This window comes from Giraffa tippelskirchi, chromosome X (assembly GCF_054371585.1).
Source record: "Giraffa tippelskirchi isolate mGirTip1 chromosome X, T2T-mGirTip1v1.2.pri, whole genome shotgun sequence".
Lineage (NCBI taxonomy): Eukaryota > Metazoa > Chordata > Mammalia > Artiodactyla > Giraffidae > Giraffa > Giraffa tippelskirchi.
Genome location: NC_137289.1, coordinates 132,811,730 through 132,829,075, shown reverse-complemented (window position 1 = coordinate 132,829,075; position 17,346 = coordinate 132,811,730). Strand labels below are relative to the sequence as shown.

The window sequence follows — 17,346 nt, the reverse complement described above, 5'->3', positions numbered from 1 at the left end:
TTTGAACTACGTCCTTACCATGGTCATCGCTACCTCATCTTCAGTATTTTTAAAGCTGAAGGTGACGAGTCACTGTGAATGTTACTCATATTGCTGCATGAATTATTTCTTAGAGACAGACACAGGTGTTCCTCAACTTAGGAAGACTAAAGAATGATTCATACATGTGAAGGGGGCTGTGAGACTGCCATTCATTCACTCGTTCACTTATACACATGTCAGGTGCCATCTTAGAACTGGAGGTAGAAGCACAGATAAGACCAGTCCCCATTCTGGAGGGAGCCCCATGCTCCACTGACCTGCCCCTACCCTCTCCCCATTGTTGCACCTTTCTCCCTGGGAGCTGGAGTCCTGCCCTAAAGTTGTCTGGAGACCTCTCAGTTGCCTGAGGCTTTCTTAACCCCCACCCTCCCATTCAGGGCTCTGAAAGCAAATCAAGACTTGAGACATGGACTTGGGAAATTTGAGTCTCTTACTGCTTCCCTTTGAGATATATTAAGGAGACCTTGTAGGCCATGATGGACCAGGGCAGGATTTGTGAAAGAGCAAAGGGGTACAGGTGCAAGGATGAGAGCAGAGGCTCTGTAGCCACAAAATAGGGGTTCAAATCTCCTTTCTAGCACTTAAAGCCTCTGTGTTCTAATTTGGCTCTCCTGGTTGAAAGGAACAGATACTACAGCTAAGTCAAGAGATGAATGATTACTTTACAGCTATCCTGGCACACAAACTGTGGGGGGAAAGGAGGAAAGGGGCAGCACCTGGCCTCAGAGAGCTCTATATTGACCTGGCTGCTCTCTGCATGTCCCTCTTTCTGTCCCGCTCAGATTACTCTGTTTCCTTCCACTACATTCAAGTCTTTGCCTTCTCCTCCCTCATAAACTTCAGCTTGAATATGGCCCATTACAGCTTCCTCAGCCTCCCTGCCCCAACCTTCTTTCAACGGCTTTGGGTTGAGCCTTTCAGTCCCAGCTCCTCCTCCTACCCACTTTCTGCTTCCCAATTCAAAATCCTAATGGAAGATCAACTTGACCAAGTTCATCTTTTCAAACCAGGCCACAACCAGGATTGGCTGGCACTCAGTCAGGTGCCACCTGGGGCCCAGTGGCTGGAGTTAGTGAAGGGAGGAGGACTAGTGAGGGAGGTCATGGGTAGCCTGTCATGGCCTCTTTAGCAGGAGCTGCCTTTGGGGCAAGAAATGTATCTGACTTTGGGGATATGCCTGCAATGCAGGTAGACCCAGGTTTGATCCCTGGGTGGGGAAGATCCCCTGGAGGAGGGCATGGCAACCCACTTGCATGGGAAATCCCATGGACAGAGGAGCCTGGTGGGCTACAGTCCATGGGGTTGCAAAGAGTCTGACACAACTGAGTGACTAACACTTTCACTGGTGGTTAAGACTCCATGCTGCATGCTTCCAATGCAGGGTGCCCTGGTCAGGGAACTAAGATCCTGTGTGATGCAACCAAGATCTAGTGCAGCCAAATAAATATTTTTTAAAAAGAAATGTATCTGACTTTGTGTGTTCTTAAAAGGAAGCTCCTCAACTTAGTTGAAACTCACTTTTATCTGTAAAATGGGTATCTTATCTTATAGGGGTGTTGTGAAAAATAGGGATTAGGTATGTGAAGGACCTGGTACTCAATGACTTGGAGCCATTTTTAGTGCTTCTAGCTTCTATTAGTGTTTACTGTTCTATATCATAGTATATAGTACTATATATTATGGTTAATTATATCTATTGTGTAGTTCCCCATTGAAACAAGCAAACTGACTCATGAATGAACTTTTAGGACACAACCCAAATAGACAAATGAATTGGCAAATGGGGTTAACTTACATTAATGATTCATTAACCTTCAATGTATGTGGCCAGTGCATCTTTTTTACATGATCTAAAATAAATTACTAATTGGAGATCTTTCATGTGCTAGTCACAAACTTTATTAAAGATATAAGGTGTTGCTGTTTTCCAGGAAAGGTATCAATATATTTTAGAGGGTGTGAAATCTGGTAATTAGAGTTGTAAAGCAACAGTAGTTACTCAAAGGTGAAAACAAGTTTATGTGCACTGTGCATTTTGTTCTTAATTATTGTGACCTAGAAGTAGGAAAACAGATGAAGCAAAGAGATGGAAGGCAGAGGATGTTCTTAAATGTACTTCTGAGCGTGTGAGTGGTCCATTAACAGTAGCTGACATGGAGAAGGGGTATTTCTTGTTATGTACAAGGCACTGTGCTTAGAATGGGGAGAGTGTAAAAATAAATGAACAACAGACAGGCTTGTTCTCTAGGATACTTCCTAGGTTGAGATTCAAGCTCTACTTTCAGGAAGACTTTGGTTAAGGACCAGCTATCATCAACCAGCCCTGTCATCTGAGGCAGTTTTTTCAGTCTGAACATCCCAGAACCTCCTCCTCTGAGTCAGAGCAAATCATTTGATTTAGAAGGAACTCTAGGGCTTCCCTGGTGACTCAGTGGTAAAGAATTCACCTGCCAATGCAGGAGATACAGGTTCAATCCCTGATCCAGGAAGATCCCATACACCATGGAGCGACAAAGCCGGTGCACCACAACTACTGAGCCTGTGCTCTAGAGTCTGTGAGCCACAATTACTGAAGCCCACGTGCCCTAGAGCCCATGCTCCCCAACAAGAGAAGCCACTGCAAAGAAGCCCATGCATAGCAACTAGAGAGTAGTCCTCGCTTGCAGCAACTAGAGATAAAAAATATACACAGCAACAAAGACCCAGCACATCCAAAAATAAACAAATAATTAAAATTAGAGAAGAAATTCTATGCTATCAGGTTGTCCCCTCCACCTACAAATGGCAGACCAACCTCAGGACAACAGGATTAAGACAGCCAGAGGCTCGAGAGGGACCCTGACTGGTCCATCCTGGCCTCTAGGCTGTATATCAGCCTGCAGGGCACCCAGGCCCCCATCTATTTCTCACCGTTTGCCAGAGCTAGGATGGTTCCAGGCATTCTCCGGTCTAGGCCCTACATGAGACATAAAACTGAGGCCCAATAACATAACATACAAACCTTCAAGTGCCTACCTAGTGCCATGTATCCATCTATATGCCATCACATGTATTAGTTCATTTAATTTATACCCTGTGAGGCAGGTACCGCCTCCACTGAACTGTTAAGGACCCGTCTTCAACAGTGACACCAAGTGGCAGCAAGAAGCAACAACAGGGGTAGATCCCTCAGACTCGGTGAACTTTTGGGCTCCCTTTGAACTGAGGACACACTAGGATTCTAAGAGAATCAGGACAAAGGGATCTCAAAAACAAGATACTGGACTTCTCGCTAATTAGAAAAGTGAGGGGGGAGCAAACAATTGAAAAAACAAGAGCGTGGGACTTCATTTTCACCCAGACTTAGTGAAATAGGCCAGATTACTTACATATAAACAAGCCTCAGCTTAAGACTCCAAATCACCAGATCACATAGTCGAGTGTTTACTAACTAGCACATGCTATGTGTTTCATATGATGCCAGATGTTTATAGGATAGATAAGGGGGTAGGGGAGGAAATAAGAAAGGGAAAGACAAAATTGGCTGTGGGGCAGCAATCCTCCAAGATGAAGGGTGGCCTTTTTAGAATGGGAGGAGGTATTAGTTTGAACAGGCATATTAAATTTTTAGTAATTTTATATGTGAGGGAAAATTCTACCCTCTTCAACATACAAGTCATCAAAATTAAGCCTCTTGACTGATAGAGATCATCAGAGGATAGACTATGCCCCCTTAGGAAGCCATATACCAAATTCGGGGCTAGAGAAACCCATGAAATTTTTATGTTTACTAGAAGAGAGTGAGGATTTTTAAAGGATTAAGAAGCCCTGGCCCAGCGCCCTGAACCTCTCATATGTAAACACCTTGCCAGACCACAGAGTTGGAGCTAGACTGCAATAAAACTTGTACCTAATTTAAGATTTCAGAACACCCAGTCATTGCATGCGGACATGTTGCCTATTTGTCATACAAAGCTCTGGTTATGCAAACTACATGGCAGTACCACATGAAAGCATGTTTCCATCAGTTTCTTAAGGGGGAAGATTAGATACTGGGCATTTCATTTGCAGAGTATGTTCAACTGGACATTATCAACTATTTACTTAAAACAAAAGCTATTAGGCACTATATAAAATATACAATACAAACATTACTTGAGTGCAAAAGTGGTCAGTAGAACCTCTACTTATGCACTAGGCATCTCTGACTGACAACAGGCTCAATCATACAGCAAGTTAATCAACCAATCAAAATTTAGCATGGTACTGCTGAGGGTGACAGGCCAACTGCAAAGCTGCTTGTTTAAACTAAGCTACTTTTAACTACAGTGGGGCTATTCAGTCAGGCCTGAGTTCAAATCCTAGTTCCATAAATGAGTGGCCATTTGATTTTCTAAATTTGAGTTTTAGAAAATTGCTGGTTCTTAATCTCTCTAACCTTCAGTATCCTCATCCAGAACATCTATAAAAGAAGGATAATAAAATGATCTATCTCGGGACTTGCCAGGGAATTCCCCAGGAATTCCCCAGTGGTTAGAATCCACCTTCCAATGAAGGGGACATGGCTTTGATCCCTGGTGAGGAACTAAGACCCCACGTGCCGTGGGGCAACTAAGCTCACACACTGCAACTAGAGAAAGCCTGCATGCTGCAACAAAGACCCAGCACAGCCAAAAAGAAAAGAAAAAATAATAATAAAAAGGAGCAGTCATTTTGAAAAAAAAAATGATCTATCTCATGAAGTTGTTGTGAGGAGTAAATGAAATGATGTATGAGTGATTAACATCTTCCTTCTGCCTCTCCAGAATGCATACTCTCCCACCTTCTTTACTCCTCAGCATATGGCTTTCTGTATGGACTCCGCCACTGGGTTCTCTTGCCTTCCTGCTTCCAGTTGGGTTGGGTCCATGGGAAGCATGCAAAAAGCTGGAGGGTAGGACAAGAGGGTACTCATCTCCCTGGTATCCTCCCTGAGAGGGACAAGTATGCTAGTCCCACCCTCTGCCTGGGAGCCACAGCTCCATGAGGTTCTGGTAACCACATGCTCCCCGTACCCCTTTCCTGCTGGCAATGTATCAAGGCCTCCCAGTGTTTCTAGGCTTCAGGTACTATGCCCATACTATATTTTGAGGTTTCCTTAAACTCTGCCCATGCCTTTAAAAATAGTCCCTTTGTTAAGCTGTCTTCAAATTCCCCCTTTAGAGTAAGCCATCTATGTCTCACCAAGGCCTTGACTGATATGGTATATATAATAGTATGATGCCAGGCTCAATAAATTTAGCCAGCAAATGTTGATGAGGCATGTTAAGAAGCACAGAAATCAATTGAAAAGTGAATTACCCATAGTTAATAAAGTCATAATTGTCTAAAGAATGTCTTCCAGTTGGAAAGACTTGTACAACGACAGAACATTTTAGTCAGGATATGCAAGAGAGAAGAGAAAGAAAGACTCTACTTCTCCTATGGAGGTCTTTGGCTTTAGGACTGACCCACTTTAGAACTGCAAAATCAGAAACACAAAAAGATGGCACAAAGTTCATCCCTCAGTCCCATGCTGTTGGGTTTGTATCTACTTGTCACTGAATGTATTTTTTTAAGGCCTGGTTTTATTTGGGATCAGAGTATTTTAATCTTCTGAAAACAGAGAGTAAAGACAAAGTGGATCTCAGAGGTGACTAGAGGCCCAACACATGGAATCACTGGACTCTTGGACAGTGTTACTGATGACAAAGAATCTCAGATCAGGCAGCTGGTGCCAAGACTCAACAGAGAGCAGTGGCACAGAGAAAAAGGAGGCCCAGTACACAGCTCTGTACCAAGAAGTACCCATTTCTCACTTGGCTAAGTATGGCTCACACATATTCTGAACTAATAGGCACCACCTAAAACAGCAAGATAGATATATCTGCACAGACAGGGAATAATTTCTAAGACATTTTGTTGAATGCAAAAGGCAAGTCACAAAACAATATGTACACATGTTATACAGTACGATATCATTTATGGTTAGAGAGAACTAGGGAATTGTATAGAAATAGGTGAGAACTGTGCTGTTAAATACCACATACCCATTAGCCATATGTGACGATTTAAATTCAAGTTATGATTTGTCATCGTCATTCAGTCACTCAGTCACGTCCGACTCTTTGTGACCCCATAGACTGCAGCACGCCAGGCTTCCCTGTCCTAAGCCATCTCCCAGAGCTTGCTCAAACTCATGTCCATTAAGTCGGTGATGCCATCAAACCATCTCATCCTCTGTCACCCCCTGCTCCTCCTGCCTCCAGTCTTTCCCAACATCAGGGTCTTTCCCAATGAGTTGGGCCTTCGAATCAAGTGGCCGAAGTATTGGAGCTTCAGCTTCAGCATCAGTCCCTGAATATTCAGGATTGATTTCCTTTAGGATTGACTAGTTTGATCTCCTTGCAGTCCAAGGGATTCTCAGGAGTCTTCTCCGATACCACAGTTCAAAAGCATCAATTCTTAGGCACCCAGCCTTCTGCAATGAAGCAGATGTTTTTCTCTAGTTTTTTCTACGATCCAACGGATGCTGGCAATTTGATCTCTGGTTCCACTGCCTTTTCCAAATCCATCTTGTAAATCTGGAAGTTCTTGGAAACAATGCCCAGTTGTGGATGTGACTGGTCATGAAAGTAAGATCTGATGCTGTCAAGAGCAATACTGCATGGGAACCTGGAATGTTAGGTCCACAAATCAAGGTAAAGTGCATGTGGTCAAACAGGAGACGGCAAGGGTGAACATTAACATTTTAGGAATCAGTGAACTAAAATGGATAGGGGGCTTCCCAGGTAGCGCTAGTGGTGAAGAACCCACCTGCCAATGCAGGAGACATAAAAGATGTGGATTTGATACCTGGGTTGGAAAGATCCCCTGGAGAAGGGAATGGCAACACACTACAGTATTCTTGCCTAGGGAATCCCATGGACAGAGGAGCCTGGAGGGCTACGGTCCAAGGGGTCGCACAGAGTTGGACATGACTGAAGTGACTTAGCATGCACAAAATGGACAGGAATGGGCAAATTTCAAAATCAGATGGCCATTATATCTACTACTGTGGGCAAGAATCCCTTAGAAGAAATGGAGTAGCCCTCATAGCCAACAAAAGAGTCCAAAATGCAGTACTTGGGTGCAATTTCAAAAATGACAGAATGATCTGTTTGTTTCCAAGGCAAACCATTCAATATCACAGTAATCCAAGTCTATGCCCTAATTGGTAATGCCGAAGAAGCTGAAGTTGAACAGCTCTATGAAGACCTACAAGACCTTCTAGAACTAACATAAAAATAAGATGTCTTTTTCATCATAGGGGACTGTAATGCAAAAGTAGGAAGTCAAGAAACATCTGGAGTAACAAGCAAGTTTGGCCTTGGAGTACAAAATGAAGCAGGACAAAGGCTAACAGAGTTTTGTCAAAAGAATGCATTGGTCATAGCAAACACCCTCTTCCAAAGACACAAGAGACAACTCTACACATGGACATCACTGGATGCTCAATACTGACATCAGATTGATTATATTCTCTGTAGCCAAAGATGGAGAAGCTATATACAGTCAGCAAAAACAAGACTGGGAGCTGACTGTGGCTCAGATCATGAACTCTTTATTGCCAAATTCAGACTTAAATTGAAGAAAGCAGGAAAAACCACTAGACCATTCAGGTATGATCTAAATCAAATCCCTTATGATTATACAGTGGAAGTGACAAACAGATTCAAGAGATTAGATCTGATAGATAGAGTGCCTGAAGAACTATGGACAGAGGTTTGTAACACTGTAGGCTGTGTTAAAAACCATCCCCAAGGAAAAGAAATACAAAAAGGCAAAATGGTTTTCTGAGGAGGCCTTACAAATAGCTGAGAAAAGAAGAGAAGCAAGAGGCAAAGAAGAAAAGGAAAGATATACCCATTTGAATGCAGAGTTCCAAAGAATATCAAGAAGAGATAAGAAAGCCTTGTTAAGTGATCAGTGCAAAGAAATTGAGGAAAACAATAAAATGGGAAAGACTAGAGATCTCCTCAAGAAAATTAGAGATACCAAGGGAACATTTCATGCAAAGATGGGCACAATAAAGGACAGAAACAGTATGGACCTAACAGAAGCAGAAGATATTAAGAAGAGGTGGCAAGAATACACAGAAGAACTACACAAAAAAGGTCTTAGCAACCTGGATAATCATGATGGTGTAATCACTCACCTGGAGCCAGATATCCTGGAGTGTGAAGTCAAGCGGGCCTTAGGAAGCATCACTAGGAACAAAGCTAGTGGAGGTAATGGAATTTCAGCTGAGCTATTTCAAATCCTAAAAGATGACGCTGTTAAAGTGCTACACTCCATATGCCAGCAAATTTGGAAAACTCATCAGTGGCCACAGGACTGGAAAAGGTCAGTTTTCATTCCAATCTCAAAGAATAGCAATGCCAAAGAACGTTCAAAGTACCACACAAGTGCACTCATTTCACATGCTAGCAAAGTTATGATTAATTAAATTTATATAACATAACATAGTTTCTGAGTTCCACTAGCCATATTTCAATTGCTCAATAACCACATGTGGCTAGTGGCTACTGTATTATCACAGATGTAGAACATTCCAGTCATCACAGAAAGTTCTATTGGACAGCACTGGCCTAGAAAAATACACAACGAGTTGCTAACTGAGGTTATCTCTGGGGAAGAAATCAGCATTAGGAGAATAGATGAAAAAATGTTTTCATTGTTTACTCCATATATATATCTGTTATTTTGTTTTATTTTTACCATGAGAACACACTGATGTAATGCATATAATTTAAAAATAAATTTAAAGAAATATTTCCTGCCCTGTGAATTCAGAGATGCAGGAAACTTAATCAAGGATCACAGTCCTGAATATGAAGGGCAGAAGCTATCTAACAGGAAATGAGTACTTCAAAAAATAACAACTATTATCTATAAACTCACTGTTACATAACATTATTCCCAGGTATGTGGAACATTTAAAACCCATTTGATAACCAACAACGACCTAGTATATAGCACAAGAAACCCTACTCAATATTTTGTGATAACCAATATGAGAAAGGAATCTAAAAAAATAGAATGAACATATGTATAACTGAATCACTTTGCTGTATACCTGAAAGTAACACAACATTGTAGATCAACTAGACTCCAATAAAATTTAAACTTTTAAAAATTCATTTGTGCTTTTAAAAACCATTTAAGTTGTCTTCACATTACCTACTCATCATTTGTTTTTTCAACAAACACTGCTTTGAATGCTTGCTGTATGCCAGGCACTGTTTTAAGTTCTGAGGATACACAGGGGGAACAAAACAGACAAAAAAGTTCTGCCCTTGTGATGCTTAAAGACAATAGACAACAAAAAAAGATTATAAAATGTGTAATATGTTAAAAGGAAATAAGTTCTACAGAAAAAAAAACAAGACAACAAAGGCGAAAAGGGAGCTAGGGGGTATAACTGCCAAGAGGAGAGTTAAGAAAGTTGATACATGTGTAAATACATACAGATCAACTGAGGCATGTGGTAAAAGAACACTCCAGGCAGAGTAAACAGCAAGTGCAAAGGCCCTGAGGCAGGAGCATGTCTGGCTTCTGCCAGCAATAACAAGAAGGCCAGTGTGCCTGGAGGAAATGAGTGAAAAAGAGAAACAGTAGGAAATACAGCCAGAGAGGAGAGGCATAAGGAAGGGGATGGAAGGCAACCAGTACTGTGGGGTTTTTAGGATGCTATAAAGACTGGCTTTCACTCTGAGGAGATGGGAATCACTACCGAGTTTTAAACAGCCGACTTAGTTTTCACAGGACTACCTGGCTGCTATATATTGAGCACAAACAGCAAGAAATCAAAGGTGGAAGCAAGGAAACCCCTAACACATCTGGTATCGTGACCAGGCAAGAGTAGATGGAGGCTGGGGCCAAAGTGAGGGATGGCAGTGGAAGGGTGAGATTCTGTATAGATTCTGAATAAATAAAATTTGGAACTGATTGGATGTAGTGTGTGAAAGAATGAGAGGATTCAGGATAACGCCACAGTTACTGGCCTGAAGAACTGGAAAGATGGGCACTGCCATTCCTAGGATAGGGAGGACACTGGAAGTGGGGGTTTGACAGTGGGAGGTACAGGATGGCGAGATCAAGGATTCCCTTCTCAAACCCACACTTTAATGTAGATTTGGGCTTTTGGTTTTTGGTGGGTTATTTTTGGCTGCAAGGCATGTGGGATCCTAGTTCCCTGACCAAGGATCAAACCCTTGTCCCCTGCAGTGGAAGCATGGAGTCTTAATCACTGGACCACCAGGGGATTCCCTAGATTTGCTTAATCTACAAGAAATGAGTCAAGAATACACAATGGGGAAAAGACAGCCTCTTCAATAAGTGATATCAGGGAAACGGGACGGCAACATGCAAAAGAATCAAACAAGACTACTCTCTCACATCATACAGAAAAATAAATTTGAAATGGATTAGACTTATATACAGGATCTGAAACCATAAAACTTCTAGTACAAAACTCAGGCAGTAAGCTCTTTCATGTTGATCTTAGTAGTAGTTTGTTGGGGGTGGGGTGTCTTCTCAGGAAAGGGAAACAAAGGCAAGAATAAATAAATGGAGGACTTCCCTGGTGGTCCAGTGGTTAAGACTCTGTGCTCCCAATGCAGGGGGCATAGGTTCAGTCCCTGATTGAGGAACTGAGATTGTGCATGCCACGCAGCACAGCCAAATAAATAAACAAAGGGACTTCAAACTAAAAAGCTTCTGAACTGTTGGTGGGAATGTAAATTGGAATGTAAACTATGGAGAACAGTTTGGCAGTTCCTCAAAAAATTAAGAACTGAATTACCATATGGCCCAGTGGTTCCACTTCTGGATATCTATCCAAAGAAAACAAAAATGCCAATTAGAAAAGATACATGGACCCCTCTGTTCATTACAGCTTTATTTACAATAGCCAAGACACAGAAGCAACCTAAGGGTCCACCAATAGATGACTGGATAGAGAATTCCCTGGTGGTCAGTGGTTAGGGCTCCACGCTTCCATGTAGACGGTACAAGTACGATCACTGGCTGGGGAGCTAAGAGCCTACATGTTGCATGGCCAAAAAATAAATAAGTACAAAAAACAGATGAATGGATAAAGATGTGGTATACCACGTCTTTATCCATTCATCTGTTTTTTGTACTTATTTATTTATAAAGGACAGAAATGGTATGGACCTAACAGAAGCGGTGGCAAGATTACACAGAAGAACTGTACAAAAAAGATCTTCACAACCCAGATAATCACGATGGTGTGATCACTCACCTAGAGCCAGACATCCTGGAATGTGAAGTCAAGTGGGCCTTAGGAAGCATCACTACGAACAAAGCTAGTAGAGGGGATGGAATTCCAGTTGAGCTATTTCAAATCCTCAAAGATGATGCTGTGAAAGTGCTGCACTCGATATGCCAGCAAATTTGGAAAACTCAGCAGTGGCCACAGGACTGGAAAAGGTCAGTTTTCATTCCACTCCTAAAGAAAGGCAATGCCAAAGAATGCTCAAACTACCACACAGTTGCACTCATCTCACACGCCAGCAAAGTAAAGCTAGGCTTCAATAGTACCTGAATCGAGAACTTGCAGATGTTCAAGAAAAGGCAGCGGAACCAGAGATCAAATTGCCAACATCCGTTGGATCATAGAAAAAGCAAGAAAATTCCAGAAAAACATCTACTTCTGTTTTATTGACTATGCTAAAGCCTTTGACCATGTGGATCACAACAAACTATGGAAAATTCTTAAAGAGACGGGAATACCAGGCCACCTTACCTGCCTCCTGAGAAATCTGTATGCAGGTCAGGAAGCAACAGTTAGAACCGGACATGGAACAACAGACTAATTGGAAAAGGAGTACGTCAAGGCTGTATAATGTCACTCCGCTTATTTAACTTATAATGCAGAGTACATCATGTGAAAGGCTGGGCTGGTTGAAGCACAAGCTGGAATCAAGATTGCCGGGAGAAATATCAATAACCTCAGATATGCAGATGACACCACCCTTATGGCAGAAAGTGAAATACTAAAGAGCCTCTTGAGGAAAGTGAAAGAGGAGAGTGAAAAAGCTGGCTTAAAACTCAACTTTCAAAAAACAAAGATCATGGCATCCGGTCCCATCACTTCATGGCAGATAGATGGGGAAATAATGGAAATGGTGAGAGACTTTCTTTTGGGGGGCTCCAAAATCACTGCAGATGGTGACTGCAGCCATGAAACTAAAAGACCCTTGCTCATTGGAAGAAAAGTTATGAAAAACCTAGACAGTATATTAAAAAGCAGAGCCATTATTTTGCCAACAAAGGTCCATCTAGTCAAATCTATGGTTTTTCCAGTAGTCACGTATAGATGTGAGAGTTGGACCATAAAGAAAGCTGAGCACCAAAGAATTGATGCTTTTGAACTGTGGTATTGGAGAAGACTCTTGAGAGTCCCTTGGACTGCAAGGAGATCCAACCAGTAAATCCTAAGGGAAATCAGTCCTGAATATTCATTGGAGGGACTGATGTTGAAGCTGAAACTCCACTAATTTGGCCACCTGATGCGAAGAACTGACTCATTGGAAAAGACCCTGATGCTGGGAAAGTTTGAAAGCAGGAGCAAAAGGGGACGACAGAGGATGAGACGATTAGATGGCATCATTGACTCGGTGGACATGAGTCTGAGTAAGCTCCGGGAGTTGGTGATGGACAGGGAAGCCTGACATGCTGCAGTCCATGGGGTCGCAAAGAGACACGACTGAGCAACTGAAATGAACCAAACTGATTTTATTAACAGACTATTTTGTGTGTGTGTTTAATTTTTTTCTTATAAACTTTTTATTTTGAATTGGGATATAGCCAATTAACAATGTTGTGATAGTTCCAAGTAGACAACATAGAGACTCAGCCATATTTATACATGTATCCATTCTCCCCCAAACTCCCGTCCCATCCAGGCTGCCTCATAACATTGAGCTGAGTTCCCTGTGCTGTACTATAGGTCTTTGTTGATTACTCATTTTAATTATAGCAGTGTGTACATGACCATCCCAAATTCCCTGTTTTTTCCCCTCCAGCAACCATAAGTTCGTTTTTTAAGTATGTGAGAAATAGACTTTATTTTTTAAAGTGGTTTTAGTTTCAGACCAAAATGAGTAGAAGGTATGGATGTTTCTCGTACAACTCTCACTAATTTTAATAGCTATAAAACATTTCACTAAATATCAATTCTCTGTTGTAGAATATTAAGTTGCTTATATTTTACTAATACAAATAACATTCTAAACATAATTTTGAACCTCTGATTATTTCCTTAGGATAATACCTAGGAGTTGAATTACTTAGATCAGGGGTATGAACATTTTAAAGATGAGTATTTGAAGAACATTTAAACATATATTGGCCAATTACCTTCTACAAAAGCTGCATCATTCATATATTACAGCGTATGAAGGCACCTATCTTGCTGCCACCTCACTGGCATCGAGTATTATCTTTGTCAATTTTATAGAACAAAAATGGCATCATGCTGTTTCAATTTGAATTATTTTGATTACAAGAAAGAGTGAACGCTTTTCAAATGTTTTTAGTCATTTATATTTTCTTCTGAGAATAATCTGTCCTTTACTCATTTCTCTATTACTGAGGATAAGTATTTTGAAATTATTTAAAAGCAAAACAATAATACAGTCTAAAAATTATCTTAACTGTCTTTTTAAAAGTATATTTTCCAACTTTAGGGTATCCTCACAAGAATTCCATTTTTTAAACCAACATGGGAATACCCACATCTAGATCAGGCTAGTAATTACAGTCCTTCCAGCAATCAGGGATCAGAATTTTTATTATGCCCTAGGGATACAGGCACCCTTAAAACACTGACCATCCATATGCCATAGCCCCCACGTGGCCACCTTCCAAGCCCCACAGTGGTGGATTTCAAATAGCTGGAAAACTCTTAATACTAAAAATAACACCACACTGCATTGATTCTAAAATGTATATTTCCCCCCACATTTGAGCATGTCTGATACAACTTTCCAAGACTGAGCCAGGAAGAATTAGAAAATATAAATAGACCAATCACAAGTAATGAAATTGAAATTGTAACTAAGACATCTTCCAACAAAAGTCCAGGATCAGAGGGCTTCACAGGTGAATTCTATCAAACATTTATAGACGAGCTAACACCTATCCTTTTCAAACTCCTCCAAAAATTTGCAGTGGGAGCAACACTCCCAAATGTGTCCTATGAGGCCACCATCATCCTAATACCAAAACCAGAGAGATTTCACAAAAAAATAAAATAAAAAGAGAATTATGACCAATATCATTGATGAGCATAAATGCAAAACTCCTCAACAAAAGAATACTAGCAAACAGAATCCAACAACACATTCATAGGATCATACACCATGATAAAGTGAGATTTATCCCAGGAATGCAAGGATTCTTTAATATATACAAAATCAATATGGTACACCATATTAACAAATTAAAGAATAAAAACCATATGATCATCTCAATAGATGCAGAAAAGACTTTAGACAAAAGTGAACACTCATTTCTGATTTAAAAAAACACTCTATTAAGTGGGCATACAGGGAACATACCTCAACATAACGAAAGTCATATACAACAAACCCACAGCAAACATCATTCTCAATAGTGAAAAACTGAAAGCATTTCCCCTAAGATCAGGAACAAGACAAGGATGTCCACTCTCGCCACTCTTATTCAACATAGTTTTGGAAGTCCTAGCCACAGCAATTAGAGAAGAAAATGAAATAAAAGGAACACAAACTGGAAAACTAAAACTGTCTGCAAATGACATGATACTATACATAGAAAACCCTAAAGATGCTACCAGGAAACTATGAGAGCTAATCAATGAATTTGGTAAAGTTGCAGGATATAAAATTAATACACAGAAATCTCTTGCACTCTTATTCACCAACAATGAAAGATCAGAAAGAGAAATTAAGGAAACAATCCCATTTACCATTGCAACAAAAAGAATAAAATACCTAGGAATAAACCTACCTAAAGATGCAAAAGACCTGTACTCAGAAAACTATTAAACCACTGATGAAAGAAATCAAAGATGACACAAACAGATACACATGTCGGAGATTAGGAGGGGTCTGAAAATAGATGTTTTAAAATCCATATTGGCAGTTGTCTTACATTCTAACACCTCTGAAATGGAAGCATGTCTTACAACTAAAGACATTTAGAATCAAGAAACACATAGATACCATTAACAATAGAAAATAATCATCGTTACCTAGGGATAAAAATTCCATACCTCAAATCTATTTTTTCTTGGACAATTGAGCTTAAGGAGTTTACAATGAGTATCAATAATAATCTCGTATCTTACTCATCTCTATCTCCTTCCCCAAAGGCTATGAGGTGACTTTTATTTAAAAAAAAAAAAAGTTTAAAATTATAGTGGAATAGGGGTAGAAACAGGGGTTTTGAAAAAAGGCCTGGGGTGAAATTGAGCACACAGGAATGTCCATCACAGTCCTTTACATTTCAGAGAGCAGGGGCCACAAAAATGGCTTTAAGCTCCCAGCAGTCAAAGCAAAGAGGAACACAAAGTTAATATCGTTTTTAAGCAAAACCCAAAATAGATACTGGGGAGAAGCACAGCATTCCCTGATGCCAAATTTTTATAGAAATTCCTCCCTTGGTGCCTTTATAAGGGGCATATTGGGTGATACCATAGCAACAGCAACATACTCAATGACAGTCCTGCAATAAAGACAATCCTGTCTTTTATGTTTGTCTATGTAGCACCCTCCCTGCAAGGCAGAGTCCCTGAATCAAAAAGCATTTCTACCAGGAGCCAAACATGTAGTCTGAGAATGCAGTTCTCTTACTCACTTGGATGGATCCAAGGGCAAGATTTAAAACACAGAGATCATGGTTGTCTAACGTGGGATGCGCAGAACAATCCATTAAAGAGCAGCACTTGTGCCTGGAAAAGGAAGGATTACTGACATCTAACAGTAAACTCCACATTTACCCTGTTGTCCCATTTCTGTCTACAAGGTATTCCAAAGGAAGAATACAAGCTGTTACAATAGAGAAGGGGGGCCTGCGTCCCCTGATATTTCCATGTACTTTAAGGTTACTGCAGTAAAATACAGTTCACCTGGGCCTACATGAGTGAATTTGTTATATTTGTTATATTTTCTAGTTTTAACTAAACTAAAGCTCACAAGATCAGCAGGTGGCTTAAAACATTTCCTACAATGAAACAGGAAAGTAAAGATACTGCTCTTGCATCTTGCATGTGCGCTCAGTCACTCAGTTGTACATCATGTCTGACTCTTTGCGACCCCATGGACTGCAGCATGACAGGCTCCTCTGTCCACGGGATTTCCCAGGCAAGACTACTGGAGTGGGCTGCATTTCCTCCTCCAGGGGATCTTCTCAACCCAGGGATCAAACCTGAGTCTCTTGTGTCTTCTGCATTGGCAGGCAGATTCTTTACCACTGGCATCACCTGGGAAGCCCCAAAGATACTATAAACACAGACTAACACCAAAAAAGTGACCAAGCTGACCCTTCTCCTCTTTTTAAAGTTTTTTTTTGATTGCACTACACAACATGTGGAATCTCAGTTCTTTGACCAGGAATCAAACTCATGCCCCCTGCAGTGGAAGCACCAAACCTTAACCACTGGACAGCCAGGAACGTCCCTAACTCTTCTAGTCCTTGTATAAGTTCTCTAGCAGCTACATTAGTAGGTGTAAACAATGGGGGCCTCATTAGATTTGACAAGACAGCTGAATCAAAAATGATCACAAAGACTATTTGAAATACGTGCTATTAGCATTAAACTTCATCTGGAGCGTATATTGTACATTGAGATGTTAGCTCATGATGGTATGAAGCTATTGTAATTGCAATGATACTTAAAAATGAAGCATCCAGAACATGAAGACAAACCTCTGATTTTTTTCAGCAATATTTCAAGATGTGATATTCAGTCCTGTTCTTCACAAAATACTATTTCACGTACAATGAATGTTTGGAAGCCTTTTTTGAGTTGCCACAATTTAATAGAGAAAAACCAAAAGTCTCATATCATTGCAAAAACACCTGCTCTTCAAGTCACAGTAAAACTGGCTGCTCTAATGTGTAGAAAAAAAATTGATGTCAAACTAAAATGCATTCCTTTGTCAGCAAATATATCTGGAAGACATATAGAAAACATTGCTGAAGACTGAAAGAAACAAGCATTAGGACAAATTATGCAGTGTGGGAGGTTTGCTA

At 40.7% G+C, this 17,346-nt stretch overlaps 1 protein-coding gene across 4 annotated transcripts in view; it reads right to left on the bottom strand.

Annotated features, from left to right (window-relative positions):
* Positions 1-17,346, bottom strand: part of PCYT1B (phosphate cytidylyltransferase 1B, choline) — a 123,950-nt gene that overhangs the window by 86,031 nt on the left and 20,573 nt on the right. The gene's annotated exons all lie outside the window — the stretch shown is intronic.